The sequence below is a fragment of the Thermobia domestica genome, chromosome 2 (genome assembly GCF_964235325.1).
Source record: "Thermobia domestica chromosome 2, izTheDome1.hap1.1, whole genome shotgun sequence".
NCBI lineage: Eukaryota > Metazoa > Arthropoda > Insecta > Zygentoma > Lepismatidae > Thermobia > Thermobia domestica.
This window is the reverse complement of record NC_137455.1, coordinates 254082390-254109518: the sequence shown is the minus strand read 5'-3', so window position 1 is coordinate 254109518 and position 27129 is coordinate 254082390. Positions and strand designations below refer to the sequence as shown.

Here is a 27129-nt window from a genome sequence, read left to right as displayed (position 1 = left end):
CAATCCTTTCCTTTTAGCAGTTAAAATGGTTCACTTCCACTGGACAAGAAAACACTTTTAACCCCTTTCCGTTTTGTATTTCGTGCGTATACAGAAAAGACCTATCCTATCTGATTGTGAAAGTAGTTTTTTTTAAAAGAAATAAACTAACTGTTCTGTTTCTGTTTACAATGTATGATAAACTACGTGAAAGTTCGTTAAGTTCAGTAAAATTTATTAATTTATCTGGATGAATTAATGGTTATATTTAAGTTACTAACCTCAATCTGCAATAAAGTAAAATATTATCAGTTATGTGTTTCTATATATAATACAAATAAATTGTTAAGTATATTACATATTCCCTATACAGTTTTCAAACAACAAACATGTATTTATTTACTTTTTATCTGAGTATTATCTTTTATAGATTCAATTTCAACATCCATAGTACGTCTTCACAGACGTGAAGCTTGATATTTCTTATGTTTAATTGTGCAATACTGGCCATTTTTCTATTAAGGAATTTATTTAAATTAAGAGGACATCTAGCAACGAAACTTAAATAAAATTAAGTTACAGAGGAAGCACATTTAAAAAATCCAATTCCGTTAAAAAGTTCAAGTGAGTAACTTTTTGTTAGAAATGCCATGCTAATAACTTTGCTTAGTGTGGTATTAATCAAGAAGTTAATTCAAGTATTATGTGTTCCACTGTTTTTACACGTTACCGCCAGGGTCTCCTTTCCATCTAGCACTAAAACTAGAAACCTTCATATGGTTCAATATAGATCTACAGTAGGACATCATTTCAGCTACGAACATAGGGGCACATTTTTAAGTATTAAATAAGAATTAAGTATTAAATAATGTTAAAGCAATTAGAAATTGTTTTAGAAATTTAGCGTGAAAGTTTATTTTCACAGCAGACGAGAAAAATTACCTTTCCATTTCTGAAAGATGTAAATCTTAGCCAACAGTTACATTTACCCCTTACACCTGGCTGATCTCAACCCAAAGCATTAAGATCTTTATCGTAAATGAAATTTTTAAGTTTTACATCCCACGGTTATGAGATATAGGCCAAAGGAGATGGTCATCATGAGAAATAAATTAAATGGTGGAATGATGAAAGTGGAAGAAAACAGGAGAACCCCGAAAAACTCATGCATATGGTGTTTGTCCATCGTAAAGCTCACTTGGCGCGAGCTGAGATCAAACCAAAAGGCCCCATGCACCAGCGGTGAATGCTCTACCACTGAGCCATCGCGGCCCAACATTAATATATGTTAGGAAACCTGGAAGAAAACACAAGTCACACTTCATAAACATATGAAGCGTTTAGAGAATATAGGGGTTATGTAACAAATTGGATATGACGGGAAAATTGACTTTAATAACTTTGTCCGTTAACATACAGCCTTCATCGTTTCTAAATATCTGCACTCAGATGAGGATTCATTAAATATCTGTTACATAGCATGACTAACATATAACACGTGCATGAACCGAAAGAATACAACGTTTCAAAAAATGTAACATAACACCTGTATGCTCTAAGCACGTCATTTGACGAATTCCCTGTAAATTGTACTATCATATATTTTACACTTTTAAATGAAAACTGAATTACTTTAGCAAAATTATCAGTGAACATTTCTTTAAAAGACAGGGTAAATTCACTACTATCTTTCTGTCTAATTTAAACCATATATATTCTTTATCGACTTCAACTACAAACAGTGGAATAACATAAGAGCTCTGATCGATTATAATCTCAAGCAATGGAAATGATTAGGAAAACCTGAAGGTATACATCATGTTGTACAAAATCGAATAAATCGAATATTTTTAAGGAAGCTATTAATATAGTGGAAAGTTGTTTGGCTATCAATTATGTGCACGTGTAAACGTAGAAAAAGGAATTGATTTTACTCTTCTTTCGCTCCTCACCTTCTTGAAGGATTTACATCCCTAAAAGATCATACTTGCTGAGATTTTAAAAAAATGTGTGATATATTTTATTAAAATTAGATCATTTAGTGAAAATGTACAGAAACAGAGAGAAGCAGAAGCACACAAATTTTGATTAAGTCTAATGGCATAAAAATGGTCGCTTTCATGAAAGTAAGAATAATGGTATTAAATAAATAACATTAAAAATAATTATTGCTTATAGAAGAAACGTTAACGGTTAATTTATGTCTGTTGTATATAACACAATAATACTTATATACAGAAGTTTGCCGATTGTGCTGGAGTTACTTATACCATCTACAAAGAGATACCTGAAACTACAATGACTTGAGAGTATGTGCTTTCGTGCTTTATGTTCTTATGCAACATCGAGATTATGGGGGACAAGACTCACTATTAAATTGGCTTTGATCCACGATCGGGCCTTGAATCCAGCAGTTGGTGGGGCATAGACCATCATGCAAGTTTAATCATTACTGTATACCTGTTCTGCACTACAATATTTCACCTCCAATAAAGTTGGTTTATGGGATTCTGCCACCAGTTTTTGCAATAAATTCCAATATTACAATAAATATTTCATTATAGTCCACGTAAAAAAAACTACATAATTACTTGTTACCTCCTCGTATTATAATGTATCGTGTAATAATTATAGTCTGATGTTGATTAGATAATACTCAGTATAATCTAATTTTAAAAATGAATATGTATTACAATATACGTAATTTTGTTTACCAATTATACGTGTCTATTTAAAAAAAAACGTTAAAGTAATTTCTAAACTTATATCAAAATTAAAATAAAATACTTACTTTATATTAGCATTAACTACGTATAGTCACTTTAAAATTACTTCCTTAAGTGCAATTCTCGATCTTTAGTGGCTACAAAAAGATAGGTGCTTTCAGAAAAGGTATTCTAAGAACTACAATTTCTTCTCACTTTTCCTTTAAATTCTCCATAATTTGAATGAAGTAAAAATACCAAAATGTTTTTCGTGACTTACAGAAAAACGAGGAGTCAAGCTTATCTTTATATACTATTTTATCTACTAATCTCAGAGCACTAAAGCTTTTTATATCTGTAAGCAAGTATTTATTATTTTTTGACTTTATTTTTCTCTATATTACAGCTTAGAAAACTCATCTATCTATTACTGTAAAGAAATTCAAAGATACAATTAATTTAATGAACTTTTCTTCTTTCTACAAAGATTGTCTTATTCAGAGTGTGAATTAATCAACACAATAATATTCTAACTATATAAAGAGATAATGCAATACGCTTATCGTATTTACACGAAATAACATAAACTAAATGAGTTAGCTAACTAACGTGCTAAATAAGTTAGCTTAAACTTTAGGGTACCTCACACAGGAGAAAGTCACTTTGGGGGCAATTTTATTATTAAATACTGAAATATTGAATTATTAGAAGATTTGTACATACTTTTAACTCTCTAGACCAGTTTCGGAAATCCTGTGAAGAACTAAAGAATGCTTAACTGTCTTTTCATCTTCTTAGGTCTGGAACTTCCCCATTTTAATCTTGGTGTAGAGCCCAAGGACTTGGCATGAATTTTCAATTTCTTACCCACAATTGAATCGTTGAGTTCGAAACCCGTTCATCTCCAGTGAAGCTAATTTGAGAGGAGTAACAAACACAACTAGAGTAGTCAATATGTATTTGGTATATAGGGCTGTTTTCATTTTCGAACGGTAGAACTGACATTTTTCTACTTTTCAAAAATAGAAATAACCCTATATATCAGATACACATGGATTAATTTAGTTTTGTTTATCATTCCTCTCAAATTAGCTACGATGGAGACGCAGGTTTTCGAACTCAACGATTCAATTGTTACATTCAATGAAAGACGGGAAAATTTTAAACTTCTGTTGCAACTTTAAAGAATGCAAAATTATTAATAAATTATTAACGAAAACACTCGTACAAAATTTCAAGTTCTATTTCCATTAGTTTCGTAGATCTGATTAATAGCGAGAAAAAAGCTTGACTTTTTTCCCTTTCATTTAGAGAGTACATTTCAGAAACACCAACCTGAAATTCTAGAAGAATATTTGTATAGAATTTTAGGCTCCTACATCAAACGACTTTGAAGAATTGGAAAAGCGTGATTAAGTCGATTTAGAAATACCGGTATATATCAGGATACAGCTTAAAAATGAATTGTTTTATAGTCTGTAAGAAAAGATATGGTAGAGAGAAAGGTAAAGGAAGAAAACTGCATTAACGGACGGAATTCAAGGAGCTTGCAGTTATGATCAAGTGCACGAAAACGTCTAAATTTGCACTTAAAGTTAGTTACCTGTTAGGTGGTAAAATGCATATGATTAAGACACCGTTTCAGTTATAACTGGATGTCAATTTCAGATTACGACCTTTAACATTAGGAATAAAATCAGATCAAGAACTATATGTGTCAAGTATAATCATCGTAAAAGTGGGTATAAACCTTTTTCATATCTTCTCAATAGTTTAGAGCAAGATTTCTCAACGTTTTCCACCCGCGTAACACCAAAGGCATACTTCCATAACTCGCACTTACCACCAACAGCATCTCGCATAACACAGGTTGAGAACCTTTGGTTTTAGTGAGTAGCCCAACATGAATCCAGTAAGTTTCCGTAGAAACGAGAAAACGTAAGTCTATGAAACCAGCATTTCAATTAGTCCATTTGTTCACAAATTATGGACAAAAGAAAATATTTGATGTGTACATCCATACGACTATACCATCTTAACATTCCGCTGATGAAAAAAAGACGAGAAGAAGCGGATACAGATTAGGAAACTAAGACCTTCCAAGTATGAGGAGAAAATGAAAACATTCATCTAAAGAATTAAAAAAGATGATAACTCCATTGTTTTCAGTACAAACTCCAGTCACAAAATAATAATTTTAAAAATCCCTCAGTCTAATTGGAACCACAATCTTTTCTTAAACATAATATATTGGTTTGTATGGTTTCCTGCTTTGTTTACATATCAATAAAAGACGAACAAATACAGGTAAAAAAGAAAAAAGTAAACATTTCTGGTAATGCGAAGAGCAAGAAAAACATAAACCATCTTTGAAGACAGAAGATTAACAAACACAATAGAATAGAATAAAAGAAACAACATGAAGATTCAGTCTGTTGGTTTCCATCTGTCATCAGTATTGCAAACTGAGAGCTAACAGCATTATTAAATTGTCAAGAGAGCCCTTGAATCGATCTAAAATCCATTACAGACGAAGCTTTCGTCTCATCGGTCTCTCTTCTTCATTCTATCTTTTACTTCCAGTGAACAGATCTCTTACACCACATTTTGCTTGCTCTTCTGGTCCACAATAAGTGGCCTGTAAGGAAGAGGAGATGGAAGAAAATACGAAGAACAGGAAAGAGGCGGGAAAAACGTGTCAGTTTTTCCCTCACTTTTCTCCTTCTGTCTGTCTTCTTTCAGGGCTGTTCCAGTGGAAATGTCACTCTCACTGGTTTCGTGGAAAAGAACCACACAAGCGGATACATCGTTGAAGGCAAAAGAAAAAAAGAAAAAAGTAGGCCGAAAGAAGAAACATTTGTTCGTCTCTTCGACGTTAGATTATCCTCTGTTTTGATATAATTATTGAGAGGAAAAAAGAGGCAAGTAGTTTGATTTTCTTAGAAGAGAAATCACGGAAGCCAGTCGTCATCTGTCAAGAATGAAATGAATGTTTGTCCTTGTCAGGACTATTTAAGTGAAAAATGGCCTTATCTAGCATTAGACGGAAGCACCCTGAAAGGCAATCGTTTTATCTTGGTTGCTTTTCCATTGTCGTTGATTATTTTTCTTGATAGGTAGTTATATAATAGTTTATACAGGGTGAAGTTGTTAATTTGTACTAGGTTTCAATTTCATATAAACATATACATAAAGAAGGTAGAAAATTTCAATTCACATCCGGATTGTACACAAGAATATAAATACTTGTTTAATTTGTTACTTCTTTTTCTTTACATCAAAAATTACATTAAAAATGTAAATGAAAATTAAGTTTCATATACGACTAACTTATTTCTTGATTCTAAAGTTAAAAATTATGAATTTAGTCAAAATTTTAAATACAATGATAAATTAAATCCTAAAAATGTCTACACAATGCTGAAATTATCAATTCGCAATAAACCGAAAGTAGTCTATTCAGATAAGATTTACAACCTTTTAAAGGAGATGCGATTATTTTTGATTCATGCATGCATTCCATGTTCTGAATTTTAAAATATCATTGCATTATACTTAACAAATGAAGCCTACGATTTTGTGTTTTTAAAACTCTACTTCCGGGCTAGCTACATCACTGGTAAATGGTTTTCAAATTTTAAATTATCACCGTTTTTGACACATCTGATTTGGTATGTCATGCTTCTATTTTAAGGCTGCATTTGATACACAAACGAGTTAAAGATATGGTGCAAATTAAAGGTCCCATCCGAGTAGACTAACAATTCACAGATTTCGAAAAAATGATAAAACTGGCTCTATCTGTAATGCACCAAAGAATTTCGACCGATCAGTATTCCTACCCAGGATAATGAAATGTTTATTGCACAGGCATTTATCCAAAGCGCAAAAGATCGAAAAGGAGAGCTTCTCGTAAGTTAGGCATTTTCCATATATCTTTAAGGCATCTGATGCAACTCTAAGTTTGAAAATGTATCGGCCAAAATCACTTAATGGATTATCACAGAATAATCTAGATCGCCCTTACAGTTCTGTGAAGTAATGTTAAATGCAGAAAGACAAGGTGATGACATCATTCGAAAAGTGTTTTGATCAGACGAAGGAAATCTTAAGCTTTCAGACATTGTTAATTTTGAGGAAACCGCCCAACAACATGAGTAATTTCATAAGAAATGCATGACAAGAAATTAATTACATTGAAATTCTCTGTGCCAAAGGGTGCTTGATTATAGAAGCTAGACCGCAGAAATGTAAATTCTGAAGGTTGGCACTTTGAGAACTTAGGATAAGTACTTAAGTATTATATCATCCTGATAACCACTTCATAAAGTTGTTGTTTTCTTTTCAAAATCAAGAACTCCTCATATAATACAAAACTACTAATAAAGAAAACAGGAACTCTTATAACTGTATACCTACCTTTATGCACATACCCTTTATATTGCCAATGTTTAAAATATATTGAAATATCATTTAATACATATTGTATGTTTTTTCTTTTAGTATTTTTCGAAAATTTTAAATAGAAGAAAGTACTAACTGCTACAGTAATATACATTGAGTCATTATTCTATGACATGATGAATTTAACTTTTTGTAGTTTCCAAAACTTTCTATCGAAAGTAACACATCATATCACAATCAGATAATAACCTGAGCTAATTCAACCATTATCACTACAATTTTGGGTTATATTGAGAGAATTGGAACAGTATGTCTGAAACAGTGTCCCCATTCGTTCCGTTTATTTCTTTGAAGCTTAATGCCACTTTTTAACACCGAGTCTACATGAAACATAGAGCTACAGTTTATTTCGTGATCCAAATCACATGAACTCCTACCTAGAAATGAGTTCCGCGCAGAAGGCTTATGATATAACCATGTTGGAGCTGATTTTTTCCAATATTGGAAGTTTTCCTAAAGTACATGATGATAACTACTTTTATTAAAGGCAGATCGTAATAAGAACACTAAGACATAGGCCGAAATATTGGAAAAAGCGTAACTTGAGTCCACTTTTCTTATTTCTTGAACATTAATGTGTCCAAACAACCGAAAGTTTAATCGAATCTGAATATGGTCGAAGGGAACTGATCACCTATGGCCACTCCATAGCTACTGGCCTAATTAGAGGGCTGTGCAGATGGAGGAAAATGCGCCTACTTTTTAGATAATTTTAATAACAAATACGTTTAAAATGAAGGAGCCAATATTGTAAATAGTTTAATGCTGTTAGTGCCTTCTTCATTATACAAGCAGGCCGTCTCTGATGGTCTAGTAGCTAGCGCGCGTGCCTTAGATGCACGTAGTCTGGGTTCGATTGCCACTGGGAGAATATTGAACGTATTACAATAGTTCAGATTACACTTCAAATTGTTAAGTCCATATCCCTGCTGCTGGAAAGGAATGATAAATTTCAACAAACAAAAGTATACAAATTATCTCTTCTTTAACGCAGCTAACCAATTCAATACAGTATATATATTTGTACAAAAAGGCCTGGCCACTCACCTTTCTCTCAAAATAATTGTATTCTTGTTTATACACAGGTTAAATCAAGCAGGCTAAATATCTCTGTCTTTTTAAGAATTAAATTTTAAGCAATTAAATTATTTTTTTCTTAACATTATTGCGAGAATATGGTATTTTAAGGAAATATGAGTTGGCATAATTTCTTGAACAAGACTATACATCTAGAATATTATTATTCAACCAAAAGTGAGAGTAAATGACTCCTTAAATCACTTTGTTATTTCCATTCGATCTTTAAATATTTCCTTCAAATTTATAACGGTTCTAATAGAACCACTAATCATCTAGAGACGCTATGGCACTTACTATACTTTTTGAAACTTTATTATGCATAGTATTTTGAAGTACAAGTTAAAAATGAAAGAAAAAGCAATTCATTCAGTTAAGTGGGAACAAAACAAAAAGATTGCAAGTGCCATAAAGAGATGCGTGAAATTTTTATAAGCTTGAAAGGTAATAGCAATGTAAAAAATAAAAGCTTCAGGGAGTGACATAAATATTTCAGTGCAAACATCACTTTTACAGACAGATCGTAAGCAAAAGAGACAAATAAAACTTTCAGTTCGTTTAATAAATAGGCGATTTTCAAAGAGAATGAAAAGTGGCATATGAAAACTCTAAAGTTTGACACATTGAAAACAAAGTTTTACTTCATCAGATTGTAACCAACATTTACTGAAACGATAAATGCATACATCTTTCATTTATTTTCTCTAACCAATATACTAGAAAAAAAGGAATTTGGTTTAAAAACCATAATATATACACACTGTATATATGTATGTATATAAATACAATATGAGTGTCAGACAACAGAAAATACGAACGACCACATATTTTAAGGAACGTGTGAAATAAAGTCAGGAAGATAAGTATACCCCTAAACAACACATGATCTGAGATACATTGAAAAGAGATTGCCAATGTTGAAACATAGAAGCGTCAAAAGAATTTTGCATCCCTGAAAACACAAACGATTTTTCTTTTCTTTTTTCTACGATTAACAAATAAACAGATCTGTTACTGACATGGCACTGAAAAACAGCTTTGTTTCTGGAGAGAACAGAATCCAACAAAATAGCTAACACTCGTTCACTTACAAAGTCATGTTGGAGTGATTGTAATTATCGTTTATCTGATTGTAAGTGTTTCTCTCAAAAGCAGGTTCTAACCCACTCATCTATCAAGATGGGAGCTAGGTGGAATGACTAATATATCAGAGCAGGAATATGTTGGCATTTTTTTTCTCCTGTAGTTCAAAAGAATATATGAAACTTAGAAATTTGAAAGCTACAAATTAGAGAGCAAAACTAAAGTTTGTTATAAAAATTGCACATATCCAAGAACTTGCAGTTATGACAACGTTACTTAAATTTGGCTGAAACACCATGTGCGTGGGTTTTCTCGGGGTTCTCCCGTTTCCTCCCACTTTCTTCATTCCACCATTTCATTCATCTCTCATCATCACCGTCTCCTTTAGCCTAACCGGCATAACCGTGGGACGTAAAACTCAAAAATTTCATTTCATTTCAATTTTTTTTAAATTTGGCTTTCTAATATCGTAAAAGCTCGAACCACCATTAAATCACAGGAAAATAATTGACGATGGAAGATAATTATAATTTCAATTGCATACCTTTCCGTATGTAAACTCCTAAATAACAATTATAAAGCCCATTATAAAATTACAAAATAACAACAATATATATAATATTCGATTTTATTCTTACCCTGTTCAAAGTCGTTTATACTATATGCTTCCCATCAAGCACTACATAATATGATCCAAAGGTATTTTTAATTTTAAAAAAACGTATTATACCTTCTTTAAAAATATACTAACATATTCTTTACAAAATTTTGGCAAGATATCAGTAATCAGTGTCACTTGGTTTATTCTTCTGTGCATTTTTATCTCTTTTCCTTTGTCTTAAATATATTGTAACGTTAACGTTACTCACAAATTCACATGTTTTTGTAATATAAACACAATATAATTTGAGCACTCAGGGGTCCCTTTTAAATGCAAAGTTGAATAGGAAGGAAATACTTATTTCAGAATTGTTCTCCAGTTAATGAGTTGGGAAATAAATTAAAACAAACGTAAAAGTGTCTACTGCAGTTAAACTAACGTAGTGGAGGTAATTTGAAGAACTTCAAAAAGTTCATGGGCACGATTTTGTTTTTGTCCAACACAGATATCTAATTGATTGCTTAAAACTCCTATTCGATATTATCAATATTAACCAATTCAATATTAACAAAACTATTTAAACGTATTTCCATATTACGATAGGGAAAATTGATCGGACAAATTAGCTAAACTGAGTTGAGTAAGCAATGCCTGTTGACAGTGTAAATGAGACCAATATGTCTCAATTGGTCCTCATGTTATTCATCATTTTCGTCTGCTTAGTATCGATAATTTAAATTGAGATTCAGTTGCATGTTTTAATCAAATTTCAAGAGCTACAGCAACATAGTTAGAAACAAAAGAAAATTGTAAACATTTGTCTCACATGTGCAAGCAAGTGAAATATTAATTATTCTTCACTATTGTAACGTTTCCATAAACCAACAATAATTTTGCCAACTTTGAGGTACATAAATGAGATAGTGTGGTGAGGAATGACCAATACTAAGGCCGGATCTTGCATGACAGTGTGGCAGTCGCCAACTGAACTGCATTCAAACTTCGACTTGGAATAGGCCAAATAGTTCCTTAATGGCAATAGTTCACGTTTATAGTATACAATGTAGTTTATAAGCTCAACGTAACATGAGGATGCAAAACTCGAAAACGTAAACGCACATAAAGCACCTATTCCAAATGTAACTCGACTTTTATCAGATAATTTTCCAGATAGGTGTAGTTCGCTATAATTGTACTCTTACAACCATACAATATGAAAAGAAGTTATTACACGCAACATTTTATCTATTGTGGAATATCCTTCATTGTTTATGTTGAAACAAAATTATTGTAGTAGTTTTCATAGTAATAATTATTTCAACAGTTTGTCTCTATTGCATGTGTACTCAAGTGGTAGAGCTGTCACCTCTGGAGCATAGAGTCTGTGGTTTTTTCACAGTTCGCACCAAATCTTTGTGGTTTACTAAATTGTGTGCGTAGTTTTCTCAGAGTTTCTCCGTTTACTTCCATCTTCCTCGTTTCACCAACTCATTCATATCCATCATCACCATATCCCTTACCCTCTATGCATAATTGTGGAATTCAAAACAATCACCCACATATGTTAAAAATAACATATGTAAGGAATAAAAAATTTTACTTCCTATTATATATGCACGGAACAGACGTTCTGTCTAAAGTTTGCTTAAAACAGTAATGTACGAAAATTGCTATAATAAAAACAGAAATCACCTTATTTTATTCTAGTTGTTAGCCACAAACTATCTAGAATGGCCTACATGTTAGCGGCATGTTATGTGGGAGGTAGCACAGCTTGCGACAACTGTTAGCCTGACTGTGAACTATTAAGAGTTAGTTTCACTCACAGACTGAATCGTCTTCGTTTATAAAATGATTAAGAATATCAAAATATTTTGGTTGCATGCTTCAGCAAGTGTAACTCTTGAAGTTTGCATTCTTCAACTCTCAAATAAGGAGACGTTCTTTATATTACTGTAGAGGAATACTATCTTTTCTGTAGAAAGTAGTAGTACTTCTTGACACAATTGAGTTGCCAAAAATTTGGAGTGCTTCGTCGAGAGCAATGACCTAGGAATGCATAGAACAGCCCCTTAATTTCGGCATTGGAGCCTTAACTTATTCCCAAAATTTAGGAGCCGCAAATGGAATATTGTTAAAATTTTGGATATTGCCAAAATTTAAAAAAATCGACACGGAGTATGCATCTCTGTAAGTTTGTGTAGTCCATCCCGTTCTTTTCTATAGGTAAAAAAATTGCCAAACATTTAAATTTAGGTGGTTTTGACTTACTTTGTCATGTTTGATGAGGTTTTGTCACGTTATATGGTTTTAGAAATAGGTATAGGGGTCCATTCACTTTCATAGGAAGTGAGAATATTAAGTCCTCCTCTCAAATTTGGGGATAGACGCATTGGCTCAACCTTTAAATTTAGGATTTGTTCATAAACGAAATTTGTTTATTGTTCTCTAGGACTCGATTTTCTTTTGAATTTGAGCTTACTATCCTTTCAGCAGCGAGGCTATGTGAGACCTACAGCTTAACTGGGATCCAAAGCACATGAGCTCCCGCCGGGAATCGAATGTGGGTCTCTCACCTCCCTCTAGGATTAGAATATACAATTCTGTAAATTCAATTGTTTTTGCTTGTTCCCTTCTGTGAGTAAACATTTGCCAAATGTACTCACTACATGGTTGGCTTTGTCCTCATTTGTTTTGTTTGTGAAGCTTTATTGCATTATACGATATAATGGATATATACATGGGTAAAGTATTTTTCATAGAATATATGTATTTTGGTGCACGCCCCTTAAATTTTGAGAGAAGTGTGTGTTGGCCAACCATAAACTTGGGAGTCATCAAAAAGTAAAACTTGGTAAATGTTCTTTAGTAGGAAATTTATATCTATGTTAATTTCGTTCTTTCATTCACTCTATGCATAAGAAATTTGCCAAAAATGTGTTTACGATGTGTTTAATATTTTGATGGGAATGTCTATTTCGGCGGGAAATTTGAATTAGCATGAGGAGGGACTTCGGATGTAGTGCCCTTAGGTCCACGAAAATGAGGCTCTATTACAACATATGATCATAGGGATAAGTACATAAATTTCTTCTCTTGAATGGGGCATGGTTACCATCATACATTCCTTTGAAATTTTGGGATGCGTACTTTGGCTTGGTCATAAATTTTGAAAATTGACAATTTTTAAAAAAAATAGCAAATGGCCTCTAGGACTAAGATATATATACTTTTGTAAAATTGATTGATTCATGTTGCTTCCTTCTATGGGTAAAAAATACACAACAAAATCTAATTTGGGAGGTTACGTTGTGCTATCAAATAAATTAAATATTCATATTATTTCCGAGTAAAAATAATGTTGTGAGATTAATCTATGAAATCACCTAACTCCTTCAAGAGAGTTATTTCTCAACAGAAAGTAACTCTTTACCAAGTAGTTAGTGAAAAAATCAATTTTTGGTACTAAATACGAATTTTCGTGGGTCCATTTTCAGTTTTCTTTACCCCATCTTAATAATGAAATAATACAATTTCTGCATAGAATGTACTACAGGAGCTACAAACTAATACTTAAACATCAATTTGAGTGATATTACTGAGTTTTCATGTTAGAACCAGGAGACCACCAACTTAATGTCTCCCGTCAGAGCTCTCGTATGTAAATGTTATCTTACCAGAGGACAAGAGTAAAGCAAAATTCTTGTTCCTGGTTGGCATTTGGAGGATAATGAGACAGAATGTTGCATCTGAGGATGACAAGCATTTCTGTTTTGTGACAAAAGTCATGTAACGAATGTTGCGTCAGATGATTATCACAGCAACTTGCCCTTCAGTATGTCGTAAGTAACTTTCTAGAAGAGAAAGTTTGCTACGAGATTTAGATTGAAATTACAGTGAATAGCAGGCGATTTACTTTGGTTAATAACATTTCTCATTTTCCTCTGGTTCAATGCGTTACTGTCAAGCTCGAAACAATATTAAACTTTAAAATAAACCTTAACATTTAAGAAGTAATTTATCTTCAATAAATTAATATCTTTTATGACGCCATAGCACATAAGAACTCTCGACTCTTACTTGAAGAATTTTCAAACAGTTATCAATATATTATTTTTTTCAAATTATCTTAAAATTTAATAAATGAAAGTGGAGCTTTGTTTCTAGCATAAATATTCAATCTTTCCCATATTTTCTTTGGTGAAGTATTTCCATCACCTTGTCCTAGAAAATAATACTTACTTTTATCCAATCAATAGGCTAATGTATTATCTAAAGAACTCGGAATATGGTTTCAACTCCTTCCTTTTTTGAAAAAATGTTACCAATATATATGATTTGTTTGGTGATGGTCCCTACCTTTTCGATTAAGGAAGAATAACAAAATGTATTGTTAAAACATAAAAGTACAAACGTTAATAAGTTTCCAGTCTAACACAGCAATGAAACCAGCATTTCAAAATCCTTCCAGTATGTTATGTAGCCACATTTTAGAGGGAGTTTTCCAAAAATTCATAAATGTATTATAAGTTCTTGTCTTTTGTTGTGAGTTGATAGTGACCATGGCGGAGAATAGTGTGACTTCTACTGATTCTTAGAACAGAATGGTCATGAAGCACCTCATCTTAAAGAATATAGAGACGAAGAAAATGTTTGATGAATTGCCACAACTAATAGAAAATAACTGTTCTTCATATAGCAAAGTGAAATCGTGGCTAACAGAGTTCAGGAGGGAGAGGAGAAGCACCGAAGATGCTTGAGGTGTTGAAGACCCAAAACATCGATAACCCTGAAAACTATGAATCGTGTGTATTACATAAGCCTCACAGATAAGGGCATCAATCTGTCACATATTGCAGAAACTTTAGGGATTATTGTGGAATGTGTAGAAAAACTGCAGGCAAAGTGATTACTCAAACTCCTCAGATCTAATCAAAAGCGTACAAAACAGGACTGTCCATTGCATATGTTGTGCAATTTCTCAGTGAATGTTACCAACTACGAAGGGCTTTTAAAAAGTTTTGCACAATTATATTGTTGTTAGTTGAAATATGATGATGAAACTTTAGAAGAATATACTTTGACCCTTCGGCTACAAGACCATCTCACTCAATATAGCCTCCATCTACTGTAACGTTTCTCCTCCAATGGGAATCATTTTGGGGAATTATGATGGGTAATGTCATGCGAATATCTGTGAAAAGGCACTATATTGAATGCTGAACAATATGTAAAATTGCCAGACCAGTTACATAGCAGTTGAAGAAAAAGATGCTTGGAAAACTGTCCAAACGCATTACCTTCTAACAAGACAACCCTACTTGCCACAAGGCAGTCATCACAATGCACAAACTGTATAAATTGAAGTTCGATATCAATGACTATCAAATCTGGTCCCTCCGACGATTTTGGAAGATATTGAATTTAGAGACAAATAACGTCATTGCAGCTGTAGAGGCGTGGTTTGCAGCACAGTACAAGATTCTTTTCCATTGATACCATGTTTATGTATTTATATATTTAAATATTGGTTATGAGTATTTCTAATTACAATGGTCATTTGCAATCACCCATACTAGGTTTCAATACCATCTAGTAGTCAAAAGTAATCAAGTCCTACAAATCATACTTGTCTGTAAATGTGTACATCAGACTTATTTTAATAATTCATTGTTTTTATAGTGTTTTTATAAACCAATTAGCCTACCTTTATGAGGATTCCTCTTTGCACTGCAAACAATTTACAAATATCCTAATAATTTTAACATTCGTTTCGTTAAGATGCACACAAAATCAAATTTGGTTGGATTACATCTTAAGTATACAACGCCATAAGTTATGATTGATTTGTACTTAATCCACTTTCAGTAGTAAGACTGTGAAGTGCGAAACCTACAGTTTGAAGTGAGATCAGAATCACTGTTATACTTTCGATGCTTTCCTACCAGATACCGAACTCGAGACCTCTTCCATCAAAGATATACGCCCTAACCACTAGATCAGCGAGAAGGACAATATCAATTTTGAATCGAGACATATACCAGGTCATATTCTGTATAATCTCGCTGTTACACATATATCAATAGCTAATACAAGGAAGTAACACATTATTGTCATAAGTCATGTTTGATCAAACGGGTTGATAAAACAACACGTTAATAATTAATGTTATTGTCAATTGTATGAGTAAAGGTATTAAATTGTTGAATACACAAATAACTTAAGTCATTCCCTTGAGGAAAATAATGTTACTACTGAACAGGAATGGATACCAATGTGTGAAGATATTATATAGTCCATGCGATTCGAAAAGTACAGTATTTATGTTGTTTAATTAGGAGGCAACTTACTCTTGTAAATAAAACATTGTACACTAAATGGGTAATTAATTCACGTTATTTTTCATTTGAGAGAAATAATAGTGTCCTGAACACCAGAGTTCAAGTCTGTACAAACACTATGGAAAAATGAAAGGAAACCTTTAAGTTAAACTAGTATTTAAATGGCTTTTAAGAGCTAGATACGATTATAAATACAAGTGAACGTGTGTCAAGTCGTTAATGAAATTATAAAGCGGAAAGAAGTGACATAGAAAATTTATACAATAGATTCTGAATGGAAAATTCATACAATTTATTTATCACAAGCATATATAATATCATGAAAAATACACACAATATAAAATATTAATTAAGTTGAATTAATTCATTCAAAGATTGCCTGTTATTGAGTCCAGCATTTCCACATATCAGTAAGTAGTTAGATTAGTTAACGTAAAAGTATATTTTATATCTTAAAATCTGCTTTTGAGATACATGAGTTATATTGTTACCCAAAATGTGGGTAATGTAAATATAGGAGGGTGATGACAACATCATGTCTGTAGATTTTCCCGTATTCCCTTGTTTGTTCCCTCATTGTAATCCCACTGACTCATTCACAATTATTAACTTTCATTAATCATTCTGTTATTTCGCCTACGGACATAACCGAGAGATCTGAAGTTAAAGAATGTAATTTTCTTTTGGTATGTGTGGACACATTTCATACAGTACATATGTACACTACCTCTGGCCACAAAAGATTTTATTAAGTTTCATTTCCAGGATCGAGAGTGTCTGCAAGAGTACTTGTGGTTTAAAGTTCGATCTAAACCGTTACTCTCTTTTTTCTTTAAAAATATGTGAATTTGAGAATACTTGCAGTGGCACTAACTTCCATTGTGCGTTTTATACTAAATTTTGTTAATTAGGAATACAAATAATTTAGATATCGTTAAGCCACCTAATCCTTAATTTCAAATTCAAAATCTTTATATCAAGAACATAGATTTACGATACAGTGATACAGTTGTAAAACGATATAAACACTCATTCTTATGGTTGTACATTCTATCAGGGGTCATGATAATTTGTGGAACATAATGTCACATTCTCCGATTTCTTTAACCTGCTAGCATTTCTTGTTCTACTTTTTCTTTAAGTCTTCCTTGTTCGTGCAGTTCTGTATATCATCCGTCCCCTACTAGTATGTCCGCCAGAATTTGAACTAACAGTTTCATTTTCTTCCTTTTTTTTTTGTTCTTTTCCCTCTTAAGAAAGTATGATCTTACCAAGCAAATCTAAATTAATTAGTTAATGTGTCGTACTGATTTCCGTTAGTTTCCTTGCTTTGTATACAATGTTCTGTAATTAGTTATTAACATGGTGATTACCTCTACATGATAAATTAGCACCGATATTACATACACATCAGGGGAACTCGAATTTCTAGGAATTGTAATCAAACGCAATCCTGCTGATCATTAGGTAACCTATATCTCTTAATTAGGACTTAAAATTTCAAATTATATTAAAACAATAAATTTAGATTTTATTTCAGTATTAAATCAACTCCTGTGGGAATAAAATAATTTATATACCATATTTAGGGATAAATGTTTCATTAACTAAAGTTTCAACGCATACGCAATTTTGTGCTGTATATTTGAAAAGCTCAAAATTACAAAACTTGTAGTTGTCAGGGTTATATAAATGAATATATCTGTCTTCCTTTTCACGATTTTCTCTTTTCCTTTAAGAAAATTTGTCCAAGCAGCTGAGGGAAAATCGCCCCAGATCTTTCAGAGACTGAAACTTATATAATTCAGTAAAAGAGACAAAAAAGAAAGTAGAAGAAAACGAAGAGAGGAAATGAACGAAGGACGAAAAGAAAACTGAGAAAGGAAAGAAGATGAGCTATCTCATTTTTGCACTTCGTCCATTCCTACGTAATGAAACTCCTCCCTTCTTCCTTTTGTGCATGCAAGACACTTTTTTTTTTTTCACAGATGTCGACAGGAAATAAGACTCTCAGTCCTTGAGCCATCCTCGCTTTTTTCCTACTTTATTTCTTTTAGTTTCTATTCTTTCGTTTTGTTTTCTTTCTTTTGTTCTCTTAGTCTTATTACCATCTTTCTTTGAAGAAATGAAATGAATCAGAAAGAAGTCGCAATGTGACAAAGATATCCTTCCCCGTTCCACCCCACCTCAAAAAATAAGCTGAAAAAGAATGCTATTTTATTACTTAGGAATAAACCTCCAGCGAAAACTGCATATTAGAATACATTTTTCTTTTGTTATGCTTGTCTTGTACTTATTGTAATAGAAATTTGTTTTGAGATCGTCCCGAGATAATATTTGGTCATTTACTTCAGAGGTTATAAAAAAACAATTCGTAAAGTAAAATTCGCAGAAAGTAATTGGTTGCTTAGTTAGAGTTTAGCGTTCTTTCTCAGCACTGAAGCTAAGTGAGAAGTCAATCTACAGTTTAAAGTGGAATTGGAACCATTTAATACGTTCAAATTTCCATATTTTCCTACCGGGAATCGAATCCAGGACCTCATGTACTAAGTTACACCTCCACTAGTTATTAGACTGGGGGTAGGGCTACACACTAAATGGTAAATACTAAATGGCTTCGACAAGTAATATATTGTCAGTACCAACGCTTTCATCAATCCTACTTCCACATTTCGATATTTCGTTTAACTTCACCTTAAGTACGATTATAATCGTATCGTGGGCTGTATGGCTGCAGAACGAGGTTTTATTTCCCTTCTACGCTGGCTTTAGGGCCTCCAGTGATTTGCACTTTGAGGTTGTTATTTAAATTATAAGGTACAAATATTACACACTTTTCCGTCTTCAAGATTCAAAGCGCTGTAAATTAATTCACCTTTTCTATTTATTTTTTATTATTATTAGCACATATATGGTAACATCTTCCCCTTTTATAATACACAATTTGTAAAATATTTTCCTTTCCCGTAGACACAGTAAAATTGGTTTGAGAATGATTATGTACAACAAAGATATAAGGAATAGCTAGAATTCACTCCTTATTGCTACGAGTAATATGTAAATTATTAAAAGTTTAAACATCATGGACTAGATCTTGAAGTAAAATGGTCCAAGCATCGTTGATATACGTATATCAATGTATCAAGTACTAGGTAATCTTCATTTTAAACTTCGTTACTTTTCCCTTTCTTACTTGTACCCAGGAAATTATCATGCATAATATTTTCAGCAGTGATATGAAAGCATTATAAATTTTGTCATACGTGTGAACTCCTCTCTACATCACTTAAAAGTACCCTATCATTAAAAATGTATAAAAATTATTCATGGACAAAAAAATGCAATGAAATCTTTCAGTTTTACGTCCCACGCTTATGCCGGTTAGGCCAAAAGAGACGGTGATTATGAGAAATGAATGAAATGGTGGAATGAAGAAAGAGAGAGGAAACAGGAAAACCCCAAGAAAACCCACGAACACTGTGTTTGTCCACCACAAACTCCACACGGCGCGAGCTGGGATCGAACCAGGGACCCCAAGCACCGGAGGTGAACCTTCTACCACTGAACCACCACGCTCCCTTATTCATGGACAAATGTTTCCTAATTATCATGTTACGAAACAATCACTTGAAAAGCCACTAAAATTCGCTCCCTCCTCTGGAAAGTATATTTCTACTTTTCTTGTCTTCTCATTCCCAGAATATTTTTCAGAATGAATTCTAAATCATTTACATAGTACATAAAGCCATATTGAGATATACAAGAAATGAAAGTAAGGCACGTATTGGAATGAAATGAATTTCTGTAATAGTTTTGAATTTATATGATGTATCACATGACTAAGTTTTCAACGCAAAATGTTAATTTGCGTCAATAAAATCCATAATTTTAAAACAATACTAATATACTTTTGGAGAGTATCCAGTATATAATGACATACCATAGGACTTAAGAAAATTTTGTGAAATCATCAAATAAATAACTTCGAATTTACATAGCGGAATGAAGAAGAGTTTCTGGAAGTTCAGGGAAAAGAATTTATACTACTGAAGCTCAACACTTAATGTAACATATAAGCTATCAAGGTAGGCGTGTAAAAGTCATAGCTTTCCCGCAGTTTGTTCAAACGGAGGGGATAAACGGGTCAACCTAACATTTTGTTCATTCGTGCGATCAAGTGCCATAAGTTATATGTTATCCAATGTAAATTTGAACATCAAGGGATGTCAACAAACACGTATTAAAACTACTATTGATATCTTTGATGCCTCATGATATTTAAATATTACATAAAGTCAAATTGAAACATTTAGAACTAAAATACTGATATTATCTTCGTATAATGTCTTCCTTTTTATTCTTTCCGTCCAACACACGAGTAACTGTACAGTTGGTAAATAATTACTGAAAGTAACACTGAGTATATACATTTCTAATCTTAATACCATTTAAATCCTTGTTCAAAAAGTGCTTGTTAATGTAGATGGAATGGAATATGAAATATCAATTTCATATGAATATATATAATACTATTTTATATGAATTAACTTAACTAACTTCTCAGAAGTAAATAATAAATTTTAAAAACTATACGTAGAAGTTTCCTATAATCTAGATGTCGTTTATATCTTTGAATTTTTTTTTTCGTTAACCAACGATTGGAAAATCGCTATTTCCGAGGAAAAGGAAATGATATCCTTCCACTCATTAAGAGAGAAGTAGTGAGATGATCTAACGATGAAGAGGCAAAACGGGAAAATGCTTGAGGATAAGAAGGAGAAGAATCACAATGTGACATAAAACTAACAATAGAAGTGAAACGTGAAAGAAATTAAGTGAACAAAAAAATCTAATGTTAACTTTAGGAACTTAGGGTAATTAAACAATGTTTGAATTCTGAAACTTCAACATTTGAACCTTAATCTGGATTTTGAGATACTTTTTTACTCATTTTTTCTTGTTCCGCGCCTAACCTTTCTATTTCTCTCTTTTTCTTTATCTCTCTAGCTTTGGTACTTCTAACTATTTGGTATGCAGAGCGTAGCTAGAGAACAAATCCCAATTCATAGCTGTCATTCTAACTAGCACTCCCTCTTGAGTTTTCCTTTTCTAGCTCCTGGCTCATTCCCTTGCTTGTCTCAAAGAGAAAGGGCAGTTGAATTCCTCATTCTCAGCTATCTCCTACAAGCCAACAGCTTAATTCATCCTGTAATAGGTGAACATTCTATGGTTCATAATTAAAGGAAAACTCTTTACTTCAATTTATTCCACTATTACCACACAATTGTAAATAGTAACGTAATTACTATGTTTCGCTTCTCTTGTTGTAGATATGGCATTTCAGCTTCAGTGAAAAATTATATTATCCGAAAACATTTACTTAAAGATATGCCATTTCTGGTATGGTAGAGTTACAAACAGATGAGAAATACAATATTAAACTATTTTCCTGTCGAAATAAAAATAAAAGTAGAAGTACTACAGAAATATTAAGTACAGGCTAATCTCTTAAGGAAAAGGTAGGAAGTGTTTACAACCCACGGCTTCTTTGACAACTTAAAAAACATATTACTGCAGTACGAATTATAGTGGCTGATGTTAGTATACGTAATTTGTACTTGAAATGCTTCTCGGTTCATATTTTGCACCCGTCATTTCCATGCTGAATCACATATACTAGCCTCCTACACTATTTAATTTTATTTCCTCTGAAAAAAACCCTGATATGAATGATGATACTACCGTATTCTCTAAAATGTAACTTTTATTATCACATTCTTTTAAGTATAAATGATGAATACAGTGATGTTTGAACGTAATACCAAATGTAAAACCTGCAGTTGGTCATACGTATTCACATTGTGGGTTACTACACTTACGAACAATGAATCTTCTACATACTTAATCCGTATATGAATGAATGAATGAACAGATAATCTAAATTATTGTGATGCCAAATCAAAGTTTTCCATTTTATTAAATTAGATAGAGGGTCTACTATGGATGTGAGTTTGAAAGGTGTAGTGGTGCCTAAAGATTTTAGTGGTGCCTAGCTTAAACAATGAAATAATTATTTTAAACTTTCTCAGCACAATAATAAGTGAAAAAATATACAAACTATCTGAATATCATAAACAGTGTTGTGAGACTAGTGACAGAAAATGAGCACATTTCCTCTTTCCTAACACTATATACTCCATATTCTCACATGAGTGAAACTCATGGCAGAAAAGTGTTCCAAAAGTCAGAATCTTTTATGTGATACAATTACGCTCGAATTTTGGAATCTTATAAAACTATCAACATATATTTTACAAAGAATGAAACAACAACACTTCTTGTCACAAAGTCAGCTTTGTGCTGTAGTGGTTCGTGGAGTACTATGATGAATGCCAATTGTTGCAATAGCCTTCAAACTCACCTGATTGTAACCCAATGGAACAACTTTGGAAATTCATTCAACGTCAGATCCGAGTTGTTCGCCCTTCTGCGCGGAATTTTCAGAAACCAAGTGACTTGTATGTGCAGATGTGATGAGCCATGACTTCAGCCATCTACCAAGGCCATTGCTTCTACCTCAAACACCATTGCTGATATCCTGCAAGCCAAAGACAGAAAACTAGGCGTTAGATAGATGGTCTTAATGTCCTGACTGGTCAGTGTATTTGCTGTGATCCAAGTCGCATTTAAGAAGGCTCAAATATCGAAGTACTAGAAGTCGAAGTGAAGTTTTAATAAAATACATCCTAACATTACATCAAGATTATGAAGAACCAAACTTACTTTTAGCGTGAGCTCCGAATCTTGACCAGTGCTTCAATCCAGTGCAGGAAGGGGACAGGCACACAAATCAGTATGCAAGATCAACTTTCACAGTATAAACTGTTCCTCACAACACAACCTTGAGCCCAAGATAGTTAAATTATGGACAATCCCTTGATTCCATCTACTAGAATTCTAGATAATTTCGATTAGTATTAGTGTATGGAGTACAGATTTACAAAGATAGTCATGTTATATCAAATAGTATTTTTCCTTTTTATTTAAGCTGGTTACTTCGTAGTTGAACTTTACCATACTTTTGTCTATATTTCAAACAAGTTAATATGAATTTCTAGATATTGTCTCCATACTAAATAAACAATACTTCAAGAAGGAATATTTTTAAATACAGAAATAGTCTGTTTTGTAAAAGAATAACTAAATAATGTTCTCCTAAATTTGCTTAAATTGGTAAATTAGCTTCTAAATTTACTTATTGGTCTTATTTCCACTAAAACAGTAGTATGTCGGGAAAGGTGCATCTTTCACACACACACATATCTGTTATGAGCACCACAAGTAAATATTTAGCTTTACCTTTCAAATGTCCAATCAGCAAATAATCGGAAGTTGATGTTTTATTATGTACAAAGTGTATGTAGAATTTGAAAATCCGGTACAGTTAAAATACGAAACTGAAATTATGTGTTTCAGAAGAAACTGAAATGAAAATAATTTAAAAATCTCATATATAGTGAATGTTTAGTTTGTATAGGTGTTCTGTTGCTAGGTAAGACCACTGCTATTAGTCAGAAGAAGAAATCTAATGTATTGTTGAAAGTGTAGTGTTAGATAATAACCTAACGACATGACTTTTATATAAAATACACTGTAAATATCATTGCCAGTAATCCGTATTTCATTCGGAATTCAACCTGGGCAGTGAAATTTAAAAATTAAATTAAAATTAAATACATTAATTGAACTTGAAAGAAAATGTTAGTATTTAGTATCATATCAAAAGTGATAGTCTCAGTACGCTATAAATCATGACGTCGATAACTAGTAGCCATCATGGTAGCAATTGACTATAACTGTTCCAATCTTAGTTTGTAAACAAACGGAACTCAAAATTATTTCCACATTGTAATGTGAGGTGTTCTAATCAAGCTGCAACCCTACAAGTAGTTTTGGCTCTTGAAGAATCTTTTTGAGTTTGAGTAAGCTAGCATCTTTAATGAAGTCAATTTCTGGTGTTTTGCATGTTATGTTTGTGTAACCAGGTTTCACAGAACATTAACCAACAAGTATAACATATAAATCCTTTCTCTTTTGTATTTATAATATTTTAATAAAGCACAAGTTTATGTAGAGAGTGAATGAAATAGACCACATTACTGACTCTATTTACTAGAACTCTCTGTGAAATTTTAGGTCGTATGAAATGTAAATTTTTATATTGCCTACAAACAAATTTCCTTCGTACGTAACCAGTGACGTATGGAGGAGAATTGAACTTATTCACAAGTGCATTATGTAGAAGCTATATCTCGAAATGTTTTCCATTCATAATATGTCTCACAGTCATTTCACCTAAACAAAACTTCCAGTTGTAAGCCTGCAGGTGATGTGTGAAAATATTTTATTTTCATTCAAATTTCATTCACTTAAAATTCTTTTCGCATAAACTATAGGTATCAACAGCTTCAATGACGTATAACTGTTATAATTATAAAAAGTTAAATATACAATTAGAAATGTGCAATATACATACTTCCATACCCTCTTCTAAATTTTCGAATACTTTGTGCAATGTCTTACATACAATGATCTCGCATATACACGTAAAAGTAAACAAACTTTAGTTTTATTCTTCCAGAAATTTGAGCGTCAAATGAAAACAGTATTTTTAACATTGATTTCTACAAACTGAAATTATAGTTTGCTATAATCACGAATTTTAGAAAAAAGAGAGAAAGAATGAAAATGGAAATCAAAAATTCCAAAATTTTTTAACTGTTATATCTATCTAGATCGCTTATAATCAATAGCAGGACGTATCAAACCAGTAAACGAAACCATATCTTGATGTATCGTGGCAGTATTGTTCTTTTTGTTCACAGAGAAGTCTTATAAAAAACATTTTCTTCATATATAGAAATATGGTATTACAGGAAATAACATAAAACGAAATGTTATATAAAATGAACCGCAAACCACCGTTCACAAGGACACGAACATTGCATTTATTTGTGCTCCAAGCAACCGAAAAGAGTAACAAACCGAGTTTTCTTCAATAATTACAGAACAGAAACGACTGATTCTACATACAGATAAAAGCAGAAACATTAACTATTAGTCTCTCTCTCTTTCTTTCTTTCTTTCCTTTTTTCTTTCTTATTTTCTTTTTGCTCCTGCTGTCTGTAGCGCAACCCATCACACCCACTAAGTTAATGGGTTTTTCCTTTACTCACTAAATACAAGATAGTTCTGTGGCGAATGAAAAGAAATAAGAAAAAGTAAAGTGACTTTCTTTTTCACTGTATTGACAGGTTTAATAGTTCCAGAGTAACTTTATTAAAACATCACTCTGTCATGTATATTGTACTGCTCTAATTATTTAAGACATATCAAGTATAATTATATACACAAAGTTTCTTAATAAAATAATTTAGTTCAAATTAAAGAACTTGTTTCACATTAAATACATTCTAAAGTATCGTACATTTTCAAACCAGTAAACGTAAACTTTTACTTGCCCCCTTCATACGGCATTGACCAGTGTGATCTACAATTGACTTGAAAGTAAAATTCCACACTTTATTGTCTTTGTCTCAACTTATGAAAAGTGATGCAGACACCATTACGCATTAAAAATCATCACACACTATTCTTTCAAGTATTCTTTGAAATTACATGTACTTTGAAACGAGATCCCTTTTGTTGATATTATCCAGATTGCCTGATGGTAGGTAAACTGGTTACCGACCACGCCACTTCAACTCTATCTAGTCAGTAGTCACTGTAGAATTAAATATAAACTTGCACATTTTGTCCACGAACGTACATACAAATATACTGAAGAAACCTTAATTTACGAAAGCATATCATTAAATGATGGGTTTGATTTTCTGCGGGAAATCCGGAAAGTTTGAACGTATTATAGTGCTTAGGATCCCATCTTAAAATATAGGGTCCAAATCTCATAGAGCCTCTTCAGAAAAGGGACGCTAAAATCCAACCAAACATATGTTCTGCATTTAAATATGATATATACACATAATAAATTAATTGCAAAGTACGTACAAAAAATGCACAGCAGCAGCTGAAAATGTCACATGAAAATTGCCATAGGAAATCTTGAAAAGGAAGAAGTTTATGTTCGTTAGAAATTAGCTGCAAATAAAACACATGATAAGACCTAAATTCTTTCCCATTTCTGCGGGCCAACTTTTGGAGAGTTTATGGTCGTAAATACCTTCTCCAATCCATGAATTGTTCCTGTGACAACATTTACCATGCTAATAATTTTCTTTCCTAATTTCTTGCATTATAGTGCAGTAGCTATACTAACGAATAAGTCAATTTATATATTAAATCAGGGGCGTCATTTTTTGGGGGGCAGGGAGGGGCATTTTCTCCCCCCTGAGTTTGAGATTTGTCAATAGAATAGTAGTAAATCAGTGAAAAACGCGAAATTTTACTAATATCAAGGGGTCTTGCCCCCCCAAGCGCAATCTGAAATGACGCTCCTGTATAAAATTGATATAAATGAAGTTTTACAAATGAAGAAATTAGACAATTTTTTTAAAAGACCAAATTGTAGCAAACTGTTTAAACTTTCCTTAAAGAAATACCCGTATTGACGATAGGGGAAGTTTTATTGTTTAGTCTCACCTCCTAAAATGGTTTCACATCATACCAAAACAAGTTTAATCATTTAATTATTTAACAGCAATGAAGTAATCATTTAAGTATTTAACAGTAAGTTATTTAATAGTTATTGTCTTCATAAGATATATCCATTAACCCAATATTTATCCAAACTTTAAAACTACCCTCGCTTCATATTCGGTTTCGTCATGACATATTCTAAATATATTAAAAACTTGAAGTT

The 27129-nt window shown here is 32.4% G+C and overlaps 1 protein-coding gene across 9 annotated transcripts in view; it reads left to right on the top strand.

Annotated features, from left to right (window-relative positions):
• Nucleotides 1–27129, top strand: part of LOC145678450 (neuronal acetylcholine receptor subunit alpha-7-like) — an 829132-nt gene that overhangs the window by 189427 nt on the left and 612576 nt on the right. The gene's annotated exons all lie outside the window — the stretch shown is intronic.